General features: G+C 41.1%; 1 protein-coding gene across 13 annotated transcripts in view; it reads right to left on the reverse strand.

Annotated features, from left to right (window-relative positions):
- The window catches only part of PTPRF (protein tyrosine phosphatase receptor type F), a 374,864-nt gene that overhangs the window by 173,562 nt on the left and 188,504 nt on the right, over positions 1 to 12,798 (reverse strand). The window lies entirely within an intron of this gene.

Here is a 12,798-nt window from a genome sequence, read left to right on the forward strand (position 1 = left end):
CACAGGTAGTGGTACATGCAGTTTCCGTGGAAACCTGCAGATCACAACCAACTGATGTGCAGCCACTTGCAGGCAATGGGCACTCGAGCAGAGCTGCTCGGCTGCGTAATTGTGCTGATATTTGACCATTTGAAACCTACGGGTAGCAAAGGACTAGTTTACATTTCAGTGTCTAAATTTCAAGCATCTTAACTATTCCAGGGAGCAACCAAGACCTTGTATCTCCCAAAGCATAATAAACTTGATGAGGAGGCTGTAACTTTTATGACAACGCATTTTCAGCATTTCACTATCATTTTCTGTATTTACCATTGAAAGTAAATGTCAGATTACTCTACCGTAAAACTGGTCATAAGTGATTCACTCCATTACACTTCAGAATCTTCCTTGTTTTTAACTAGTGAAACTCTGCCAGTCATTTGCCTAAGATTGTGCTATCTCTTTTTTCCTTTACTTCCATTACTAGTTGCTTTATTTTATTTAAAATGTGAATATTGACATGATAAAATTTCTTATTCCTTTAAGGTTTTTTTCAGCATTTAACACTCTGAATGTCACGCAGCCTCAAAAGCAGCTATCTTAAAAAGGTTTCAGAGGCTCTTTGGAAATTCTCTTCGGATTACACTAATGCACAACAGAATAAAAGTATACCCTTGTCAGGCAGAACTGTGAAGCTACCCAATATTAAATTGCTGAGGCCTGACCATTCAGTGAGGGCTGTCCAGCTACTATCTTGTGCTCTCTAAGACAACAGACTCCACGATTTTTCTGTTTGAAAGGCTCATGCTTCTCCCTGATATACAGCATTCCACTGAGGTGCTGACTCTCACCAGGCACCCGCAATGCCTCATCACCCACACTTCATATTTTCACACAAGCTTCTTCACATTTTTTTTCCCATGCCAAGACAGAAGCCTCTCCACAGCACATTCACCAAGACACAGGATTACAAATCCTTCTTTTCCAATTGGATCTCTTCAGGATTCAAGCAACAATTATGCTGTAACCAGTAATACTCCAGGCTATCATTTTGTTTCTGTGTTATCTTGTGTCACATGCACAGGTTTGTGTGTACCCACCTACTGGTCTGTCTCCTCCCTGGACTTTTAGACGGCTGTGCAGAGCTCAGTGCAGCCCACTGTGCCTGTGTGGCCATGCTGGTTCAGGGGCTCTGCTGTGAGGCTCCACAGTCTGAGCCTTCATTACTCTAATGACACAGTCAGCAATGGCACACGAGGCTGCTGTGCCCCCTCTGTGAGCTGAGCCTTCTTCCTCCACCGCCATCCAGGAAACCAACTCAACTTGCACAAGTAAGATGGCGCAAGGCTCACTTTTTTATCCAGAGCTTTTCCACCTAGCATAGTCTAAGAACTGAAGCAGCAAATTAGGTTACTGGTGTAAATCAAGTACTGAGCTAACCCCAAATGAAGAAGAGTCACCTTGGGACTCAGTTACTCAAGTAGCACCACCCAATTGCACCTAGATGCTGGAGCAAGGAGCACTTCTCTGATGGGTGGAAATGCTCAGCACCAAGAAATTAAGCTCTAACTGAAGGAAACAGAATAAAAACATTTGTTGCGCCTGCATTATTCAGAATTTAGGGTTTGCCAAATGTAATTTCCAACTTATTTGTTTTGGAAAGTACTCAAGAGTTCACAGAGGGAACCCTCTATGTGTTACTTAAAAAGGCAGACTGATAAAGCACTTGGAAAGTATCTTTATGAAAAACAACAGATCTATTGAGAGAGCAGCAAGTAGAATGCCTACCCTGCACTGCTGCACAAAGCAGCTGACATGGTAACACAAAAATATGTCCTGAAAAATGGCATTTAGTATACTTCTGCTCCCCAGAAAAGCATCAGCAGATCATATGCAGACTTCTTTTATAAAAATATTATGGTAGAGGAATAAACAAAAGCTGCTTTTAATTCTATTGTCAAAGTGAAAGGTTATCATCTAAGGCAGCTGACTGGCATACTAAAGATAAGCACACCCAACCTACAGAGCTGCACCTCAATTCTAAACAAACTTTGGACTTCTGTGCACTCTCTTAAATGCTGCTTACTGGAAATGCAGTAGAACTTAAATTAGAAACAACATTCACTTTCCCTTCCTAACTGAGAATGAGAAATAGCCTGGAGCATGCACTGGTGATGGGATGAAACACTGGCAAAACTTCCTATGGTTTAGCCAAAACTCTACTGAAACTTGTATTTAACTACAGAGCTTCAGCTCTAAAGACCCAGTTTTCCATGAGTATCTGTCAGGAATGTCATGAAGATGGAACAGCCTTCTACAAGAAATGCCAAAATAAGTTTAAAAATGCTGAAAGGGTCACACTAACAGCACTACAGAGTCATTGTTAACTCTGTAATTGGAATCTGGGTAATTTCCACTGTGAATCTTGTGTCTGCACCCCTCTATCTGATCCTCCATAGTAGCTGTAAATTAATGCCACAAGGAGAACAAGTTCAAACTCTGTTATTTGGCAGTAAGGTCCAGCTTCCATGAAATTCAGCATGTCATATCTCAAACTGAAAAGTGCATAAAGTAATGAATCACTAGGTTATATTCAGATTCTGCAGACTCATTTTTCAGCCATAGAAAACCAGCACTTGCCACGCTTAGAATAGCAGCACTGATCTAAAGGCCAACAGTGTTGCAATTCTAAAAAAAAAATGTATACCATAAAAGAACAGGTTAAGTGATAAGAGAAGGCATTTCAATTCTGTGCTTCAATGAGTGTTAGTGACACAGTCATTAGGAAGGTGGAGAAGATGAGCTGTCAAGTTTTGTGACTTATGTTTCAGACAGTTTTGTTAAACATGCCTTTTTCTTTTTTTCATGAATACTATGTATTTGCCACTGGTCAGATAAAGGCACTCTTCAGCAGCACAGGACTAGATGGGACACAGGACACTCCTGACTTCTCTTGCCTTTCTGCATATAAAAGCGGAAGAAAAGATCAAAAGAACCTGTTCTGTCTGGCTCAGCTCCATTCCTCAATTTTCTGCAGCATTGCTTAGGTCTTGTATACCTCACAAATAACAGCTCAGAAGTGTCAGGTTTAAATGTTCTAAGAAAAAAAGGGAAACTGACTTCAATCAAGTACTGATGGGTGAATGTCATTTACCATCCTTCATTTGCATCAAGCAGCTCAAAATCTGGAACTGGGGATCCTGAATACTAGGACACATTCACCGATCCAGAGCTGAATTTTAGGGAGGTAAGGAGTGAGAAATTGTCCTGGTGCTTGATGGCTTTTGAAATTTGCTTCTGATGGGTAAAAGCCCTCGGTCAAGTCTGGAGATGGGGAATGTGCATGCTTCTGCTGCCAAAATCAAGGCAAGGAAGACCTGGAGATAGCCTTCCACAGCTGCTAAGCTCTTGCCTTAGAGGGAAACACCCTCACCACAGCTACTGAGGCAAGATGCAAAGCACATCCTGCCTCAAAATCGTGGAGCATCTTGCATTATAAATAACAAAGACAGGCTACTGCTACAAACTGCGCAGGATTAATGAGGCAACATCCAACTTATTACATCTGAATAAAAGAGAGTACAAAGTCATCTGAACACAAGAAATTTGAAAAAAATACCCTGAGTCAGTGAGGCAAGTTCCCTCCTACTGCTTATCACAAAATCCCTCCTGAACTCTCATCTTTTGTCTAGTCTGACCCCGTACATTGAATCACCTGGACAAAAAGGGTTCCTGGAGTCTTCCAGATGTGTACTCAGCTGCCACAGGAATGAGTAAAACCATATGCTCAACCTGCAAGATGGAAGGAGTCCTGGAAGATGCCAATTGAAAGGGCTCACAATATTCAATACTGTGCCAGACAAGGTAAAGCTACTCCACAGTGCTGCCAAGCCCTGTTTCTACCACATGAGGACACACATAATTTCGCTGTTGCAAACAACATAGGTTAAATCACAACTAAATATAACAGCACTTTTCAGCATGAAGACACAAGCATGGATGCAAAGAGAGAAATTAAATCCAGAGTCCCTTCTAATACTAATAACAACAACCCACTGTCCCTTCTAGTACAAAGACTGAGGTCATAAATTATATCAGACATTAACATTGTCTTTTTTACAGACCACACAGTGAGGCTGGGAAACATCTTGCTATATGCAATATTATAAGCACATCAGAAGTTAAAGTTCAAAGCACAACTAGATTCTTCTTTCATTAGTTTGACTAAACCCACTGCCTTTAGCTCAAAAATGCCTGAAGTACACATCGGTAGAGGCCAAAGAAGCATGTACTTGAAGGAACTGTCACTCCAAGCATGGTCCTTGCAGACTTCTCTGGCACTTATAATTGACTCCTGGCCAAAAAAAAAAAAAAAGTGGGATAGACCAACTTTCAGTTTCAGTCATTGCAGGTGTTTCTTATGGAAGCAAATTACAGTGTGAATTGCAATGTATGTACTTCTAGAAAAGCACAAAAACAGCACAGAGAATTTCAAGATGATCTAAAAAGGAAGCCAGGTGCTAGAAAATAAGCCAAACAACAGGGGCTTAATGAGCTCAAATGTTCAGCCTGTTGAAGAGGGTTTACAGAAGCCTATGTGGAAAAAGGGATCTCAGAGACACAGGGCAGAGAAGAGGTTTTACAATCTCAGGAAGAGACAAATGGCTTGGATTGGAGTCGAGATTATACAGTTTCAGCAATGAAATTATATATAAATGATTGGAGCAAACTGACCAGTTAGTGCTGGACTTACAGTTGCTTAGTGCCTTTTTTGGATGGTATAGTATATAATTTCTTAAAGACATCCTTATATCTGCCTTTAAGAAATGGCTGCATGGCTGAACCAAAGAGGATATGAGTAAGAGATACCAGACATGGACCCTCTTACCCCAGAGCCTGTGATAAACTGAAGTGGCCACAGAGCCACGTACACTGGCTGGTACGTGCTTGAACAGATGCAGTCTGCTCTCCCTGGGCACTCCCTGAAAGGCCTGAAGCAGGAGGAGTCTTATGGGCTTGGCTGCACTGGAAAGTGGTGTTAGAGACAGAATGTAACCACAAGAAAATGCATTAACTACACAACACAGCCATAACCTTACTATGATTTAATAGTGGGTATAGCTTGCCTCATCAATGCAAAGCCACATTCCATTAGACAGACAAATCCAGATTTCTGCTTTTATCAAATGCAAGTCGCTAATAAGGGCCAGTCTGAATACTGGTTTGAATTAGGGGAAGAGGCTAGGAGTAGGTTTAACAATTAAGACATTTTTGTCTTATTTTGTAAGTCAATACACTGAAAGTTTCTGAGGTCTTCTCAAAAGCCAACACCACCTCACACAAACTTCAAAAATTAAAATTCAGAATCGTGGGAAGTAAGTAAACCCGAGTTTGACATATTCCCCATGATTCGGTGCACAAAATAACCCCAAATGCTGCAAGCAAACACCAGGAGAAAGGAGGTGACACTGAAAAAAGTGGCAGCCTGCAAAGGGACAGACATCAACTCGCATTCTGCAAGGCCAGGGTTGCTGGGAAAATCAAATCCAGCTATCTGAAATATGGAGAGAAGCCACAAAAAAAGTACAAGGAGAACCAAAAGACTTTCCCTCTGCCAACCACAACAAATGGCTCAGTAATACAAAATGTCAGTTGGCACTTGAAGCACAGTGGATGGCCAGAGAGAAAGTGCATTTTTAAATCATTAACACATTGGGAACACACAGATGTGCAGTTCAGCTACATCTGTGCATTGTAATTTCTACAGTAGTCACAACTTAATGAATCATCAATTGTGACAAGATCAATGAACCGAACTGCACAACAAACTAACGCTAGTAAATTCATGCCTGGGGCAAGAGCTAAAGGTTTATTTTATTATTTTTTTTAGTACTTCTATAATTTTTAGTGTCTAATTAGTAAAAACATGAATCCTCCAGAACCCTTTTATTTCTTCCTCCCTTTTGAAAGTCCTACTGCAAAGGATAAAGATTTCATTCATGTTTGCTAAATTCAAGTCTGGATACTACTCATCTGATCAGCAGTTTCTCCTCAGGACCAGGAACACATGGCAGCAGAAGTTACAATGCTGGGATGTGCACTACATGCCAATCAGGTGGACTCTGATTGAGCCTACCACCTCTAGGCAAAACAACTGCTGCTTTTTCCACAAGGCCAGATTACTCCTGCAGGCAAAGCATCAGCTACGAGTCTCTGCAATGCTACTTTTTGAAGGGACAAATGCACGTCCAAGTCAAGCAACCAAATAATTTATTTGCAAAGAACACACACTGAGTTTCCCCCGGCCTCAATCCATTCAACAACTTCAATGCTGAGTTTGTTGATGACATGCATAATCCAGATAGGTTCCACATCAGTGATATTCTTACAGAAAATCTATGTTCCAAATTAACCAGGAGACAGGTAACAGCACCCCATCTTCTTACAAAGCAAGGTCCATGCAAGAGAAGGCTCTGCCTGCTGACCTCCTCACTCTTCCAGGTAAACCATTTTAATCTCTACCATATGTAGGCTTTCAGTGCATTAATACCTGCCAGGGGTTCAGCTGGACTCTTGTCTCCCTTCCAGACAGGCTCCAGGGAACAAGCAGCTCTGCTCAGCTTGGCTTGTTTGTCACACATTCAGAGTGGAGCTCCATCTGGAAGGCAATTCCATGAATTGTAGCACTGCTGGCATGCACTACTCTACCTCCTAGGACTCAAAGTGAAGGAGATACAGGCTCTCTTTAGAAGGCTGATTCTGTTCCAGCTCCTGACCTTCTTTATACTGGATGCCTTGTCACCTTGGACTGTGCATTCCCCAATTCATTACCTTCCCCTGCAGCAGCTTTTGTTAGTACCACCCCGTGCGCAGCTTATGCATTTTTCATCACTATATTTATCATTTCTGTTCTCTCTCCAAGGACTTTCTCCTCACTGGGACCAATTGTGGAAATGTCTAAACCAAAGAGATACAGAAAAATAAATTCCAATATTGCCTTGCTTGTAAACCAAACATCATTTTGGAGCTGTAGTACCAAAAAGCAAGGCTCTGTGTTTTTATGGTCTCCAACAGGTTAATATTTCCAACACCTTTCCAGTAGTATCAAAGTTATAATATCATAACACCAGTTCTACTGCCTGTAGCACTTTGTGCAGCCAGTTTTACTTAAAGCATTCTGCATCCTGTGCTGACAGGCACTTTTACCACAACGAAATTTTCCCCAGCTCCCCCTTGGAACAGCAACACAACAGTGAACATTCACGCACTACAGCTGGAAGAAGTTATAGCTCTGATTGCTATTTAGACTTCTCCACTCAACTCTAACACCCAAGAACCTGGAAAGGTTTCATCCATGCTGGACCCTTGTGATAAAAGGATTGAAGGAACAGAGCACAGGATTAGCACGACAGATGAATACATTGCAGTGTTTTCCCATTGCAACATCCAACCTACCTCATCAAGGCACCAGATAATCTTGAAAAGACAGATCTTATTATACCTCACACCTGCTGGTTTCCTTAGGATAAAGGATTTGAAAGAGCTATTCCAGAGCTCTGGGCAGAAAGAATCTGAGCAGGTGGGAGTGCCAGAAAGAGTCACTTACTTTATTATCCAACTGAAATAACCACAAGAATAAACAGCTGTTAGAAAAGTCTATGGGGAAGGTGGTATTTCACTACAACAGCACTGGGCTTCTAAGACAGCATGTACAATGCATATATTTTAGGTTATCATGCTTGATACCAAACATACTTTAGTCACTAGCAGCTCAAGTTAAAATTAAAAACAAATGTTCACAATAATTACTTCTTGCATCCAAAATTAGGGCAAATTATTCCTTTTGCTCCTTAACTGGGCATTGCATTTTAATAAGCATCACAATTATAGAGCCTTGCCGACATCATACTGTACATAAACAACGCAAGACCAACAAGAGATCATAAGGATAACTGCTTATGGCACTTGCGAATAAGCATCATACACAGAAACCAGCTGTTGGAATGATCAATATTACAGGTCTTCAGTGCAAAACCTGCTTTGTTTTGCATCCCAGACTAAGACCAAGAGGCAGCCCATCAGCAGCAGTTATGTGATTTTCCTTTTTCTACAGGGGAGAAATTTAAAATACTTGTTGAATGTTCTCTTCCACAGGTATAGTAAGAAACACATGTACTCCCTACATGAACATGCTCTCTTCTGAACAGCTGTTGTTGCTACAGATTTATTAGCATGCACTTATATTCCACTTTCACACTTTTCTGGCTTACGTTTTAAAATGATTTTTCCAAGAATGACTTAATTTGGGCTATGACTTTATTTTTTTAGTGAGAGGAAGAAGATAAGACACTGAACCTTAGACAGTTGGATGGAACCTTCCTTGCACGCAGAGTATTTGCTTTTGTAGCAGTAAGCACTGCATTCCCCACAGTCACAGTTATCACATTCTGTACTCTCCAATCTGTGTTTTACATTTAAGAACTTACTCTCCAGTTTTATCAAGGGGATATATTCTCCCACTTTCACACAAGAAGGTACAGAAGATCACCATCCAAAGTGACTGTGTAAGCCATGGCATGCTAGTAAATGACAACGGGTCACTAAGCTGTGGGCAGTCTCTTGGTAATGAGCAGATACAAAAGATAATTGTGCAAAAATAGTGCCTCAGAAAGGCTTTCCAGACACCTCACTCTTGCTCTTCCATTTTTTCTTTGGAAGCAAAGCAGATAATCCACATGGCATTATCAAGCAGCATTTCCGATTAATTTCCAGTAGTTAAGCAATGAGTTACTACTTCTTACAGAAGGCTATTCCACAACCTAACAGACTTCAAAGACTCTAGAAATGCACACCAGCAACAAACTTTATTAGTCAGCAGGAGACAGCAGCAGGACTGAGATACCAGCCACAGAGAGCACATCTGCCAATAACAGGTTGCCACAGATGCTCTCAGAACAAGGCATCTTGAAAGAGATTCAGCCATAAGAAAGGTCTTTTGAAACATCTGATGATAAAGACCTCTTATTTTAGTTTTCAATGGTCACCAGTAGATGTTGAATCTGCCAAGAAATGTGTGTGGGTTATTTTGACAAGGTTTACAGTTACACAAATTATCTAAAGGAATTAAGTTCTTGTTTTCCTGCTCTAAATGAATTAAATAAATTTCCATTAAATGCCTTTTACAATGAGTAAATGATTAATTTATAATTATGGGGTTTCATGTCTTTTTTTTCTCCTCTGAAAGACTTCTAGAACGCTGCATACGCAGTTCATTAATAAAAGTATTTTCTTCTGGCTGCCAGTCCTCCAAAATAATTTTATCATCTGAGAGCCACCAGGTCCATCCTCAGACTAGTTATTACCAAATAAACATTTGGAGAGCCAAATCAGGGCTCACTGTCACCTAATCAACTCCACTCTCTTGTTAGTTATTTTTTATTAGTCGTACAATATTGGTCCCTATCAACAAGTTCCTCAAACATCAGTTTTGAAATGATGAGATTCATTAGCAGCCTTTGCACAAAAGGTGGGGCTTAAATTGACAGTGCTGTGTCAATTTAAGTGCTGTGGAGATGCTGTAAATAAAGATGACAGTCAAAAAAATCAAGTCAGAAGAGCCAAATCACCTTAAGTGACAGCAATAGTATGAAAGATAAGAAATAATTAGAATTTTTGCTCTAAGGCTGGCACATATTGCTTGGAAACATGGAGGGGGGGAGAGGGGAGGGGAATTAGATAAATGCAGAGAAGTTATGCTAGCCAGTGACCAACTGAATCTAAAATGCAACTATGATCCTAGAGTCCATTCAAATGTCTATCTCCAAAATTCATCAATTCATCAGTGCTTTTGAAAAGGCCTTTGCAAGACTCCTTGTGTGCACATCCCTAGTAGAGCATGTTCAGAAAAGTCCCTGAAATCAAACAGGAACAGGTGCAGAATAGGAGAAAGCACTGAGGCCAGGAAAATCAAAAAAGAAGACTGTCTCCCATGAAACTCATGCAGGATTTTACAGCAAGGGGAGGCTTAGATGGCCCCTTCTGGCTAACTAGGACCTAAACACTCATTTTCCCAACAAAATAATCTGCTTCAAGATTTACAATATTTTAATTATACCCATGTTATTTTTGCCTTTTCTTCCTCCATAATACCTATCACAAGAACTTTACAGGACACCCACCTTCTCCTTGGCAGCCTTCACTTTGCTGCTCCATTCTCCTGCCATTTTCAGACCACCACTCTTTTTCGCCTAGGCCGGTGCCATGTTTCCCCCTGGTTTTACTGCCTATTGACACCATCAAAATCCCAGTGCTGTCAAAGCTTTCCAGACATGGTTGTGGCCCTGGCAGGGCCAGGGCACATGGGAATGCCAGCCCTTCTGCAGGGACATGAACGGCAGCGCTGGTGGTTGCTACCTCCCAGCTGGGACCGATGATCTGTTCCAACAGAGAGTCAAAACAGATTAGCTTAAACCACAGACAATTTAATCTAACCTGTCTGATTTCAAACTGGAACAGAGAAGCAGAAGCAGTCATCTGGCCATCCCTGGCCTCAGCTGGGAGATGGCAGCCCACAGGGACACCTCTCCAGCAAGACAGAAACCTGCCTGCATGAGCACATCCCTGCCAGAGAGTTCAACTAATCTGCTTGTGCCTCATTTACCTATTGGAATAGGCTGAAGGTTTTGACAGCAGAGCAGCACTAGAACAGCCTGACACACTTTTCATGACAATCTTCCAGGAAGCTCTAAGGTAACACAGAGTGAGAAGCAACTTGTCTCAACACCCTGAGCCCAAGAAAAAAGAGAAAATAATGCCCAAGACTCAATTATTCATTTTCCTAACAGACAGAAGATATCAGTGGGTTGCCACAAGGCTCTGAATAAACATGCACATTTCTGAATATCTTCATGAGGGACTTCAAAAATGGAGCAAATAAAATGGAGACAACTACTACTGGCAACAGAATTTCTTAGCTGAACATCATTTCCAGTACCAAAGTCAGAACTTACAAGCTGTTAAACTTGGAATAAATAAATTATGTGAGACAAGAAGCTCTCAGAAGTGTTTTACAGGATATAACCACACAATTACAACTTCAAGCTACTTGGCAATATAAACCCTTTTGCGGAATATACTCCTATTCTTATTTGTTTGACACTTAAAGTTCACTTGTTTTTATCTGGAAAGTCCTTCCCAAATCACAGGTGCTCCTTTTGGGCATTGCAATACCACAGAAACTTGCTGCTAAGAACGTGACAACATCCCATCCCATTACAGATGTTATCCCATAGGACCTCATTTGAGAGGTAATATGCAGAAACAGCCATTTGCTGCAAAAGAAAAACGTTCTCAAGATTGAGAGGTCAGTACCTATTCAGACACAAGGTTTTATGGGAGTGCACAGCTCCAAAGGGTTCAGCTTGGCATTAACAATGTGATATTTCATATAAAACTTTTCAAAGGTTGTATTTCTTGCTTCATAAACTTGTGGAATGAACCTGGATGTTAACCTTAGAGCATGGCAGTCTTCTGAGGGAACTTGCTATCACGGATACATTACATGGTTATGTGCCATTAGTTAATCATTTAAACAGAGATAAGAAATGGAAATTATGGCATTTGGGTCTGATACGTTCTAAAGATCTGCTGACTCTCCTGTTTGAAGGAGAGACCAACAACAGTTAAAACTTTTCTTCATCTGAGAAAATTACTTCTTTGTCTTTCACTCACATCAAAGAAAGTCTTTCTTGTTAAATATTATAAAAATAAACTATTTTTATAGTTTAGTGGGACTAATGTTACTGAATCCAATCTTTAACAGCAAATAAATATAATATGCACAGAACCAGGAGTTCCACACCTGGATTAAAATGACAGGTGCTCTACAGATACCAAAACTAAGTAGCTGAAACACTTTCTCAGATACCATGGCAGTCTAGGTTTTGGCAGCATGGCACGTAATAGTGATACAAGTAAAACAGCCTCTGTACATTTTCTTGGTCTAATTGAAACTGATCACAAATTCTCCTCAATCTTCTGTATGTAGTGAGACTAAGAGACCACCTCTTTCCCCTTGGAGGATCCTTCTAGCCACACTGGTCAGTGCCAGGGAAATAACTAGAGTTGCTAGCACGATAACAGGGCTCCTGAATTGACCCAACCAATACTGGGCAATCTGCTGTCAAGCAGCACAATGCACCCTTTCCTTGAACACCAGTTAGGCCTCAAAAGCACAAGTCCACATGAGCTCCGATTTAGATTCTTTTAGGTGACAACCTGAACTTTGCAGTGAGGCCATCAAGAGTAGCTGGCTTAATGTTTCTCTTTTTAACAAGCACGGGACATGCCAAGACCCAATGAAAAGCAGACTCAGGCTTCTTCATTTCTCTGTGCATCACTGCGTGTTGGGACACTTCCCTAAGCAGGGAAGCACGAGGAGTCTCACTGTGCTGGAGCTCCTGGCAAAGCCAAGATGCAGAGATCCATGAAATGCCTGCCTCCTGCAGGAAGTGCAATTGGGATTGCCTGTGTAGAGAGCTAAGAACAGGAGTAGGACTTCTGCAGTAGGATCACTGCAGTCTTTCTTCCCAGGGAGAGACCAAAGGATGTTGGAACAGTTAATTAACATTAAACATGTAGAAGAAAGACCTGTCCTCTCTTGACCAGAGACATGAAGAGAATAGTACCAATCCCAGGAGCAGCAGAGCACAGGGAGCTTTAATTCATTTACACAGTCATGCAAACAGATTCAATTTCCACTCTGTAATTGTTTCAATTTTGCAACAAATTGCAAGAAATTCTTCCTGGCAAAAAGATGCA

This window comes from Molothrus aeneus, chromosome 9 (assembly GCF_037042795.1).
Source record: "Molothrus aeneus isolate 106 chromosome 9, BPBGC_Maene_1.0, whole genome shotgun sequence".
Lineage (NCBI taxonomy): Eukaryota > Metazoa > Chordata > Aves > Passeriformes > Icteridae > Molothrus > Molothrus aeneus.